Genomic DNA, 10759 nt, shown 5'->3' on the forward strand with positions numbered 1-10759 from the left:
TGTCAAGAGGCAGAATTAAGTTATTCCTCTTTTTTAAAGAATGATAAGTAGGGAATAATGAATGCAAAATGCTGTCGTTAAACAACAGCAGACACGCTGACGGATCGGCTGTCACTCCGATTACGCGACGAACGGAACGAAAGTAATATTTCATCGTTTGCAAAAAAAACAGGAACAGGAGTGATGGATTTGGTGTACTTGGCCTCTGAGTGAGTAATTACAGCCAATTGTCAGTTTCCAGTTAATAGAGGGAATAAAAAGTTACGGCTGAGGAAAGGCACTGCTTTCAATAGCAAGCCGGGCCTCCTGAACTGTTGTGGGTGGACCTGTGTTCTGTCCAGATTCACATGGTGACATCCTGATTCCCAGGACCTCAGAATGTGTCTGTATTTGGAGATAGGGGCTTTACAGAGATGATTCAGGTAAAATGAGACCATATGAATGGGCCCTGATTCCATCTGATTGACGTCTCTAAAGGAGGAGCAGTTTAGGACCCAGGTACACACCGAGGGGAGACCATGTGAAGGCACGGGGAGAAGCCAAGAAGCAAAAGCAGTGCCGAAAGGAATCTTTCTTGTCTTTTCCAGTTTCTGCTGGCTCCTGGCTGTCCGTGAATGTGGAAGCATTGCTCCAATCTCTGCCTTCATCTCTACGTGGTCCTACCCTCTTCTCTGTGTTTTCTCTTCTTCTTACGAGGACACGAGTTACTGGATTTAGCGCCCACCTGGCTAATCCATGAGTGTGTGGCAAACTCGGTCACTTAGCCAAAAATCTACAAAGACTCTTTTCCCAAATCTGGTCACATGTATATAAGTGGACATATCTCTTAAAAGAACCCTCCAAGCCGCTACAGGACCCATCTGGATAATCCAGGGTTATCGCTGCATCTCAAGATCCTGAATTGGACTGCATCTGCAAAGACCCTGTTTCCAAGGAAGGTCCCATTCACAGGTTCTTGGGATTAGGGAATGGACATGACTCTTGGGAGACATTACCAGCCCGTCCCACCACCCCACGGGGGCGCTGTGGGGTTAAACTATTTATGTATATTATCTATGTAAAGTGCTTGCTGCAGTGTCTGGCACTAAGTATTGATTAAATTAATATTTTTGTTATTCACGCTGTATCAGAAGTGGGGGGAGGACAGACAGGAGGAGAGCAACGGATTTCAAGATAAATGAGAAAGCACCCTTTTTGTACCAAAGAAAATATTCTTTTATGATTACCCTGCAAATGTCAGAAAAACACATTCAAAGGATTCATTTACAACATCCATTAGATATAAACCTTTGGACCACTGTGATAAATTCACAGAAAAGACAGATGATGAAAAATATAATGAACTTATAAAAAGGCTGAGATTTCAGCAGGGCTCCTTTCTACATGCAAATAAGCTGAGTGTTGCTTTCCAGGTGTTGTGTGTTGCACCTGCAGTGGTCTCGCCCACTGAGCATGTCTACCAGCCCCTCAGGCATCGAGACCCCTGCCCACCGCCTACCCTCGAGCTGTGACAGAAACAGCCCCCGCTGTCACCTGGAAAGAGTCACTCAGATCCAGGGAAAAGGGGACTTTTTAGAACAGGGGTAGCCTGGGGTTTGGAGGCAGAGAGCTGGGTTCCATGGTGGCATTTCCATCTGTGATCCGCCGTGTGAATTTCATCAGATGACATGCTCTCTCTGAACCTCTTCTGTAAAGTGGGAATTTCCTTTGCAGTCTCACCGTGGGATTAAATGAATTAAAACAGGAAGAACAGCCCAGGCTTCAAAACATTAAAGATTTTTTTCTCTCAGTAAAAATCTACCCTAAAGAATTTAATCCAAATGCAGTTTGTTTTTTTTTTTAAATTCTTCCTCAACCGTGAAGACAAAACTGATTTATTTTTTAAATGGCAACACACAGTTAGGTAAATGAAAGCAGATCCTCAAAGATAATTTCATGCTGTATTTTGTGTTTTTTCCCAGAAACCCCTTTGGGTTCTCATTTTATGTGCTTCAAGGGCAACAACAAATAAAATAACTGCTTTGTCGGAGCCCAGACCACAGTGGAATCAGCCCTTGGTAAAAACGGTGTTGAAAAGGTAAAAACAGTTCTAACCAGAAATTCAGGATGCAGAAAAGCAGGAAGCGTTCTGTGCTTTGGATACTGGTCCCAGATAGTTGGTGCATATCTAAGGGATCATTTCAATCAACCCAGATCCTTGCATCTCCCCATATATAGAAAAGTGCTTAATTCATTAACTTGCTATGTCTGTTCTCTGTGATTAGTGGTAATTTTTTGATGTCTGACTATGTGTTGTTTTTTTATCCCCCCAATCAAAAACCTCCCATACGTCCTGGCTCCTTCCTCATCTGTCCGGAGCCGTTCCTCAGAGCTATCCGAGAAGCTGTCTCCTGGGCTCTAGTCCTCAGTAAGGTTCCCCCAACAAAACTTAACCTGCGACTTTTGGGTTGTGTGTTTTCCTTCAGTTGACAGATACATTCAGGTTTTCACTTATGATTACGATTCCCTTACATGCTGCTCAGCACCTCAGGTTGCTGTGGCCCTTTCTTGCTGAGAGATCGTGTTGAGACCGGGGAGTCTCTGAGCGGCATTTCTGGGTGATGCTGCTTGAGGCGCTTCTGTTGTTTTTCTTCTCCAAGGAAGACAGTGGGTTTCCGTTGGTTTTCCTTTCCCCGATCCATAGCAGGGGACCAGGTGTGCAGTGGAAATTGCCTCTTGGGGTTCTAGAGGAATCTGCCATGTCCAGCTGCACTGGGGAGGAGGGGCTGCTGGTAATGCTCACGCCTGCGGGAGAAGCGTTCATGAGGTGTCCGCTGTTGCAAACTTGCTTTATTTGGTGCAGGGAGGGCATTAGGACCACCTCTTTCTCTGTGAACTCCGGCAGAGCCGGAGAACTTCCTGAGAACTGGGCAGGGGGCGCTGATGGCTTCTCCTCTGCGATTACCTGTCAGTCCGTGAAAGACCAAAACTGCCTGGAAGTGGCACTTCTGGGGTCCCTGCTGGGAAGTTCCAGGGACCTGGGGGACAACCACTGAGCTACATATTTTTTTCCAGTCTGTTTTTCTGGGAACATGTTTTTCTGAAGATGGAAAGTGAAGTTATTTAAAATTGAAACAGAAATAGGTTATAATTAAACATTTGCAGTTTGGGCGTATTTGTCACTAAGATAGTCACATTTTTCATTTTGAACAGGTGCCACTGAAGTTAAATATACCGGCGAAACTGCAAGAAACATACCTATTACCTGTTAATAATGGTTGTCTTTATTCCATTTGTTTTCTCTGGAGCCTCAGTGACAATAAAAAAGAAGACAGTTGTGCACTGTGAGATTGAGCTGGATAGTGGAAAAGTGGGATTCATGAAAAGCGTTCTTCTTTCTGTGGAAATTTATTGACCTGTCTTTCTATGAGTTGAGAAAAGTTTCCTCTATTTATGGAGTTTGTTGGTTTGGAGAAATATCTTTCCTTCGCTATAAATCCTCTCAACCCTTTCCTTTAAAGATGAAGTTAAGTAATTACCCTCATCTGCCTGTAAAATTGGGGGGCCTGTAAGTAGATCAAGGAATCCCAAGTATTGGAATATCTCACTTTTATACATGCTTTGTATTTGGATTCCCCCCCTTTATTTTACTTTTAAAAGTAATACAAGGCACAATGTGACCCAATGTGGCATTCTGGGTCATTTATTCCAGGGAGATGAAGGCTTAGGAGCACACAAAACCTTGTATCTGAATACTCATAGCAGCTGTCTTTGTAATAGCCAACAACTGGAAACAACTATTGTCCTTCGGTGAGGCAATGGTTAAATAAGCAGGGTAACAGCCAGGTCACGGAATACTACTTAGCGATGAAAAAGGAGCAAGCTATTGATATACTCTACAATTTAGATGAATCTCCATGGAATTATGCTGGGTGAAAAAAACCAATCCCAAATTGTTCCATACTGAATGACTCCATTTATAGACCATCCTTGCATGGACAGAAGTTTAGGGGAGGAGAACAGATTCATGGTAGCCAGGATTAGGGACCACTGAGGGCGGAAGTTGGGAAGAAGGTGGGCATTTCTATAAAAGGAATACGTCCCTGGTAGTGATGACACTGTTCTTGGCTGTGGTGGTGATTACACAAATTGCACAGAACTAAATACGGGAGACACAATTGGGTGTGTGCAGAACTAGCCAAGTTTGAACAATGTCAGTGGATTGTATCAGTGTCCACGTCCCAGTTGTGATACTGTGCTCTATTTACGCAAGAGGCTACCACAGGAGAGAAGTTAATGGGCAGGACATGGACTCTCTCTGCTTCATCTCTTACAACTGTGTAAGAATCCATAATAGTCTCAGAAATTTTAAATAACGGTTAAAAAGAAAACCCGATATAGGTCACAGTTAAAAAAATTGGAAAGTACGAAGTATAAAGAACCACTACGAATATTTTTCTCTTCTCCCATTTAAGGTCTTCCCTCCGTGCATTTATGACACACTTCAGTCCCCAGAACGCTATCTCTAGACTTCTTGTTATGAATAACAATACCTTTCTTCATTATTTAGAATACTATGCTTGTATTATCTTACCTGAAAAGCAAAGCATCCTAATGAATGCCCCTGCCTGAGTTGTCAATCTTTATATGGTTTTAGTCTTCCTGGTCTGTATTGCAATGAAAGGCTTCTCTCCATTAGGAAGCAAATGTTGAATCAATTTCCAGACCAGAGGCGGGAGTAGCAGCCAAGACTGAGATTAGCAATCAGCCTTAGGGGCACAGGTAATCATTTCTTTTGCTAAAGAACGCAGACCTGCTGTGGCTTAATTACAGTAGTTTTGCTGGGAAGAGCGATGGGTGTATCTCTTGAACGAGATTTGATAAATTTTACTGACAAAAGTAGGTAATGCCCTTTGGGTTGAAAGCTTTTTTTTTTTAATGTTCGAGGGTGTATATTTTTTAAATCTTTTTTTTAATTTGAAGTGTAGTTGATTTGCAATATTGTGTTACTTTCAAGTATACAGCAAAGTGATTCAATTATATGTATTTTTTTTTCCAATGCTTTTTCATTGCGGGGTTTTACAAAATATTGAACATAGTTGCCCGTGCTGTACAGTAAATCCTTGTTGTCTCTGTGTTATATACAGTAGTTTCTATCTGTTAGTCCCATGCTCCTAATTTATCCCTCCCCACCTCTTTCTGCTTTGGTGACCATACGTTTGTTTTCTTTGTCTGTGAGTCTGTTTCTGTTTTGTAAATAAGTTCATTTGTATTATTATTATTTTTAGATTCCATATATAAGTGATATCATATTGTATTTGTCTTTGTCTGGCTCACTTCCTCAGTCTTATCACCTCTAGGTCCATCCGTGCTGGATGACAATATTGAAATCCTTTTTGGATTTACTAATGTAACCGGCAAAAAAGGAATATTTTCAAACAGCCTCCTGGAGGTCTCATATCTGTGCTTCTGAAAGTCTCCGTGTTGATCTCTCCCTGGGTTTCAATATTTGCTTATATCAAATAGATTATCTTTGCCATCTTTCTGCGTCTCCAAATCCTCAGCATCTGGGTTATCCCCAGAATCAAGAATCCCAAATGTCAGGACCCCAGATGTTTGAAAGGATGAATTTGGGAATCATCCTGTCCTGGTCCTACCAGGCTCTTGCTGTTACTGGTCAGGTGGAATGAACACAGGAGAGGAACAAGAAAATCCTTCTGCTGGAACCCTCTTGTGGAGTTCCGTTTCTTACCTTCCAGTGATCAGAAGTTGCCGAGCACATACGTGCAAACTGGGGTGGTCATCCAACCAGGGGAAATGGTGATGGTTTCGTCGACTTTATGAAACGTAAACCTCTGCTTCGGTTGACCTTGGAGACTTTTGTGGAAGGTGAGGCTGGACTGTGTAGAGAAAGAAGGGAAGCTGGAGAGATATGACATAGAAACAGTGGTTTGGGGTGGGTAGGGGGGGTCCCAGGGCAAATTCATGCATCCCCCCCACCCTCCACTGGAGCATCCATGCCATTCTTGGACACCGGCCCTGGGAACAGAGGTCCCCTCTCTCTTCCCCCCTTTTGTTAAACTCTGGCTTGAAATCCACAGTCAGAACAGGAATGCAGGTACCTCACTGGACAGTTGCAAGTGGATATGCATCCAAGGACAGAGTAGCGGTGCCAGACAGCCACGCAGTAGGGTCTCAGGGTCCATCCACTGAGTGTAAATGCATCTGACTCTGGGGGGTCCCGCGGGACCGTCACGCAGCTCACTGAAGTGAGGATTTCTGGGAAAGACTTCCCAGTGGATCCGTCAGAACGCCTTGGCAAGAGAAATTGTTGTCAGTTATGCTGGCCATTTAGAGCACAATTGTCTATTATTATTATTATTATTATTATTATTATTATTATTATTATTATTATTATTATTATTATTATTATTTTAAATATGACCTAAAAGGCCTTTGGGCAGCCCCTCAACTATTTTTTCATGATGTTATTTTTTTGAGGAAAAAATAATTGCAGTGCTTTATCAGGAAGTCCATTGTCTGCTTCTGTTACTCGTGATTTTAACATCTTAAAAGTGCGTTCATTTTAAACTCAGGGCTTACCGGCAAGATGAAGGTTCAACCAGCAGGTCGGAAAAGTGTCTTTGTCACAAGGCTGGAGAATAATCAGAAAAACAATTAGTATCGTTAGAATAACAGTAACAATTAGAATAATAGGAAGAACAGTAAAGGATGATCCAATCTGCATGGGGATATTAAGAGTTGAAAGCTTGGCATTTCTCTGTAAGAATTATTGCTTGGAAGTTGCCCTGCTTGTGTGCAGTAAACCATTTACACTGGGAAAATAAAGCAATAAACCAGCCAATGTCGTTGAAAGGCATCCAATTAACCCAGAGTGTGGTAAGCAACGTCCTTCATGTGCTCAGGAGTCTGTTCAGCATAAGGCTCATTTTTGGCTGGAAACAGTTCATCTTGCTGCGAATGGGCTTATCAGCATGCATTAGAAGTGCAATCTATGACATTCTGGAAGAGATGGTTGCTATTGTAGAAAAAGACGTGATTGATAGGCCACGTCTTGTCTGTGTTTTCAAACCCACCCGTCTGATCCTGTGTGGAGAGACTCAGACGGCGTGATTCAGGCGGATCCTGAAACTCTTCAGAATCAGTGGCTCAAAAAGCCTGCTCTTCCTTGGCACCCTGTAATAAACGCTGCACTTTCCATCCTCACAACCCCGGTGTTGGTAGATCGGCTTTAACTGCAGGCTGGCGAGCAGACCCAAGTTTTGATTTGGAAATAAGCATTAATAAATCTGTTTCCCCAGATGAGGTTTCCCAGTTCTGCTGATGTGAGCTGAGCATCGGGGGCGGTGCACCAGCAGGGGCATCTGAACCCTCCATGAACTCAGCTTCCCTTCCCTAGAGTCTAGAGAAACAACCGCTCCAGTGAGAAACATAGTAGCCATTTCTCTATCTTGGGCCATCTTTTCTTTTGCTTTCTCTCCCTGGATCTGAGCAGCTTTTGCAAGGCAAAAGAGAAACACTTTTTTTTTTTTAATGGAGTTACTGGGGATTGAAGCCCAGGACCTCATGCGTGCTAAGCATGCACTCTACCTCTGATCTGTTTCCCTCCCCTCAAGAAACACTTCTCTTTAATAGAGTTTACCATATCCTCCTTCCTGATTCTAGCTGATACTTGATTTGCCAGACAAAATGATATCATAATCAGTGCATTACAGATAAGAGCACATTTCCATCAAAAGAAGTTCAGGAGTACTTGCATAGGTGTAATTAGTGAAGAAGTCGGAGAAATCACATGCACACAATCCTTATAAGGATGGTGGACTTAAGACCTAAATACTTTGGAGTGATTGGCCTATAAGAGAGATTTTGATGTCTTCGCAATGAATACAGTGGGGACAGGTAGTGGCTGTGATGGAATCATTGGGTTTTAATGAATTAGATTCTGGGGAAATGTACGTTTCCCAAAGGAGAGCTCTTCACTCAGGCAGATTTATACCCTTTGGGATTTCAGGAGCCTATAAAAATTTCTTCCATTGAATTTCTGCCCTACTGAGAAGTATTGAAAACCAGATAAATTGAAAGTCACAAGGATAACTTCTGATTTCTTACTGATGACATTCAGCCCATAAACGTGCCTGCCTCTGGCTTTTTCTCTCTGTTTTTAAAATTTATATTTATTGGATCAAATAAAAATATAATAAATGTATCATCTTAACCATTTTAAGTGAACCCTTCGGTGGTATTAAATATATTTATAATGTGCAACCGTTATCACCATCCATCTTCCTAATTCTTTTCATTTTGTGAGACTAAAACTCTGAATCCATGTCTCCATCCCCACCCCTTCCCTCCAGCCTCTGGCAGCCACCACTCTCAGTATCTCCTGTAAATGGAATCATACAGTTTCTATCTTTTTGTGACTGGCTTATTTCATTCCGCATTATGGCCTCAAGTTTCATACATGGTGTAGCATATGCCACGATTCCCTTCCTTTTTAAGGCTGACAGTATTCCATTGTAGGTAGACATCACATTTTGCTGATCTATTCATCCGTCTCAGAGGACCCTTGGGTTTTGTCTACCTTTTAACTGTTGTGAATAATGCAGCCATGAATACGAGGACATGTGTATCTCTTTGAGACCTTGTTTCAGTTCTTTGGGGCATGTAACCAGAAGTGGACTGCCGGGTCAGATGCTAATTCTTTTTGTAATTTTTTGAGGAATGACTATAATGTTTTCCACAAAGGCTGTACCATTTTACATTCCCACCCAGACTGCACACTAGTTCTGCAGGGGAGCAAAATTTGCCACCCGAACATGTCTCTTTGGCCTGCTAATTATTTCAAGCTGAAAACAATCAATGCCCCAAAACCCTTCCACTGAGCATGTCACCAGCTTAGATCACATCATTTCTTTCTTTTTAAAAAATTTTTATTGAAGTGTAGTTGATTTACAATGTTAGTTTCATGCCCCAATGTTCATAGCAGCACGATTTACAACAGCTAAGACATGGGAACAACCTAAATGTCCATCGACAGAAGACTGGATAAAGAAGTTGTGGAATATATATACAATGGAATACTACTCAGCCATAAAAATGACAACATAATGCCATTTGCAGCAACATGGATGTCCCTGGAGAATGTCATTCTAAGTGAAGTAAGCCAGAAAAAGAAAAATACCATATGATATCACTCATATGTGGAATCTAAAAAAAAATGAAGACAAATAAACTTAAATATAAAACAGAAACAGACTCACAGACATAGAATACAAACTTGTGATTGCCAGGGGGAAGGGGGGGGTGGGAAGGGACAGACTGGGAGTTCAAGATTTGTAGATACTGACAGGTATATATAGAATAGATAAACAAGATTATACTGTAGAGCACAGGGAAATATGTACAAGATCTTATAGTAGCTCACGGTGAAAAAGAATATGAAAACAAATATGTGTATGTTCATGTATGACTGAAGCACTGTGCTGTACACCAGAAATTGACACAACATTGTAAACTGACTAGTAACTCAATTTGAAAAACAGAAAAAAATTCTCATCAAAAAACAGAAACAAAAACAAAAACCAATGTTAGTTTCGAGTGTACAGCCAAGTGGTTCAGTTATACATATACATACACACAAACATCTATTTTCTTTTCAGATTCTTTTAACATTATATGTTCTTCCAAGAAAGTGAGCGTAGCTCCCTGTGCTGTACCATTGCATCACTTCTTAAATCACCCAGATTAAGATGTCTTTCTACCTCAGGAGGGAGAGCTACACAGAGCTGTACAGAAATGGATTCCATAAGTCCTTCTGCAAAGTAAGTGTTTTTATCAAGATCAAATAACAAGAGGAAACTAAAAAGACAACTTCTAAAAATTGTATTTAGGGAGTTAGTTTTAAATGAGTCTGAGCCATTGTTTTCTGGGACGGTCTGGGATTTGTCAGGAAAAATAGAGGCAAAGAAAAAAAAAATACAGCCATTTCCTTAGCTATGTTTGGAGTTGGTCTCGATGATGCTGATAAAATCAGCTAAGCTGGAAGAGAGTGGGAGTTGTTAACCTGAGAAATGGTTGCAGGTTTGGCAGCTGAGAAAGCAGAAGAAAGCTAAGTGTTTGTTCATTATCAAGATGTATTGTTTTCCTTCAGCTCTGGGAAGTTGTTGGTAAAGCAAAAACAAGTTCACTCAAACTCGTCTGCAGGGTAAATTTTACTTTCCAAAAAAAGAGAGAGAGAGGAAAAAGGTTATTCTCTTGGGATTAGAAAGTGGGGCAAGGGGCTGGATGACTTGTTCAGGGAAAATGGAAGAGTCAGGTGGGATGCTGCTCAGGACACGCTGGCTGGGAAAACGTGTTCGAGATGAAACTGACAACAGCAGGGTCCACCAAACCAGAGACCTGGGGATGCGCGCTGTCAATTAAAAGAACATGCCAGATTTCAGAAAGGTCTAGAAAATAATCTATGTACCCAATACCTGAAATTGCTCTCATCTGTGGGCATGTGTCCTCCAATATTTTAAAGGAAAATTTTGCACATAGAGATGTCATTGGAAGCTGATGAAATAAAGAATCCACTACAGCGCCTTATTATGTGGCTCATGGTTTATGCCATGAACCACGCACTTGATGGGGCCCTTTCCCGTTCTTGATCTCACGACGCCCCCACAAGCCTGTGGGATCACCCATATTCTCCCCAAACCCTGAAGCTCAGAGTCTGAACCACGGGCCGTAGACACAGGGGTCGAAGTAGAAGGCAGAG

The sequence above is a fragment of the Camelus ferus genome, chromosome 32 (assembly GCF_009834535.1).
Source record: "Camelus ferus isolate YT-003-E chromosome 32, BCGSAC_Cfer_1.0, whole genome shotgun sequence".
NCBI lineage: Eukaryota > Metazoa > Chordata > Mammalia > Artiodactyla > Camelidae > Camelus > Camelus ferus.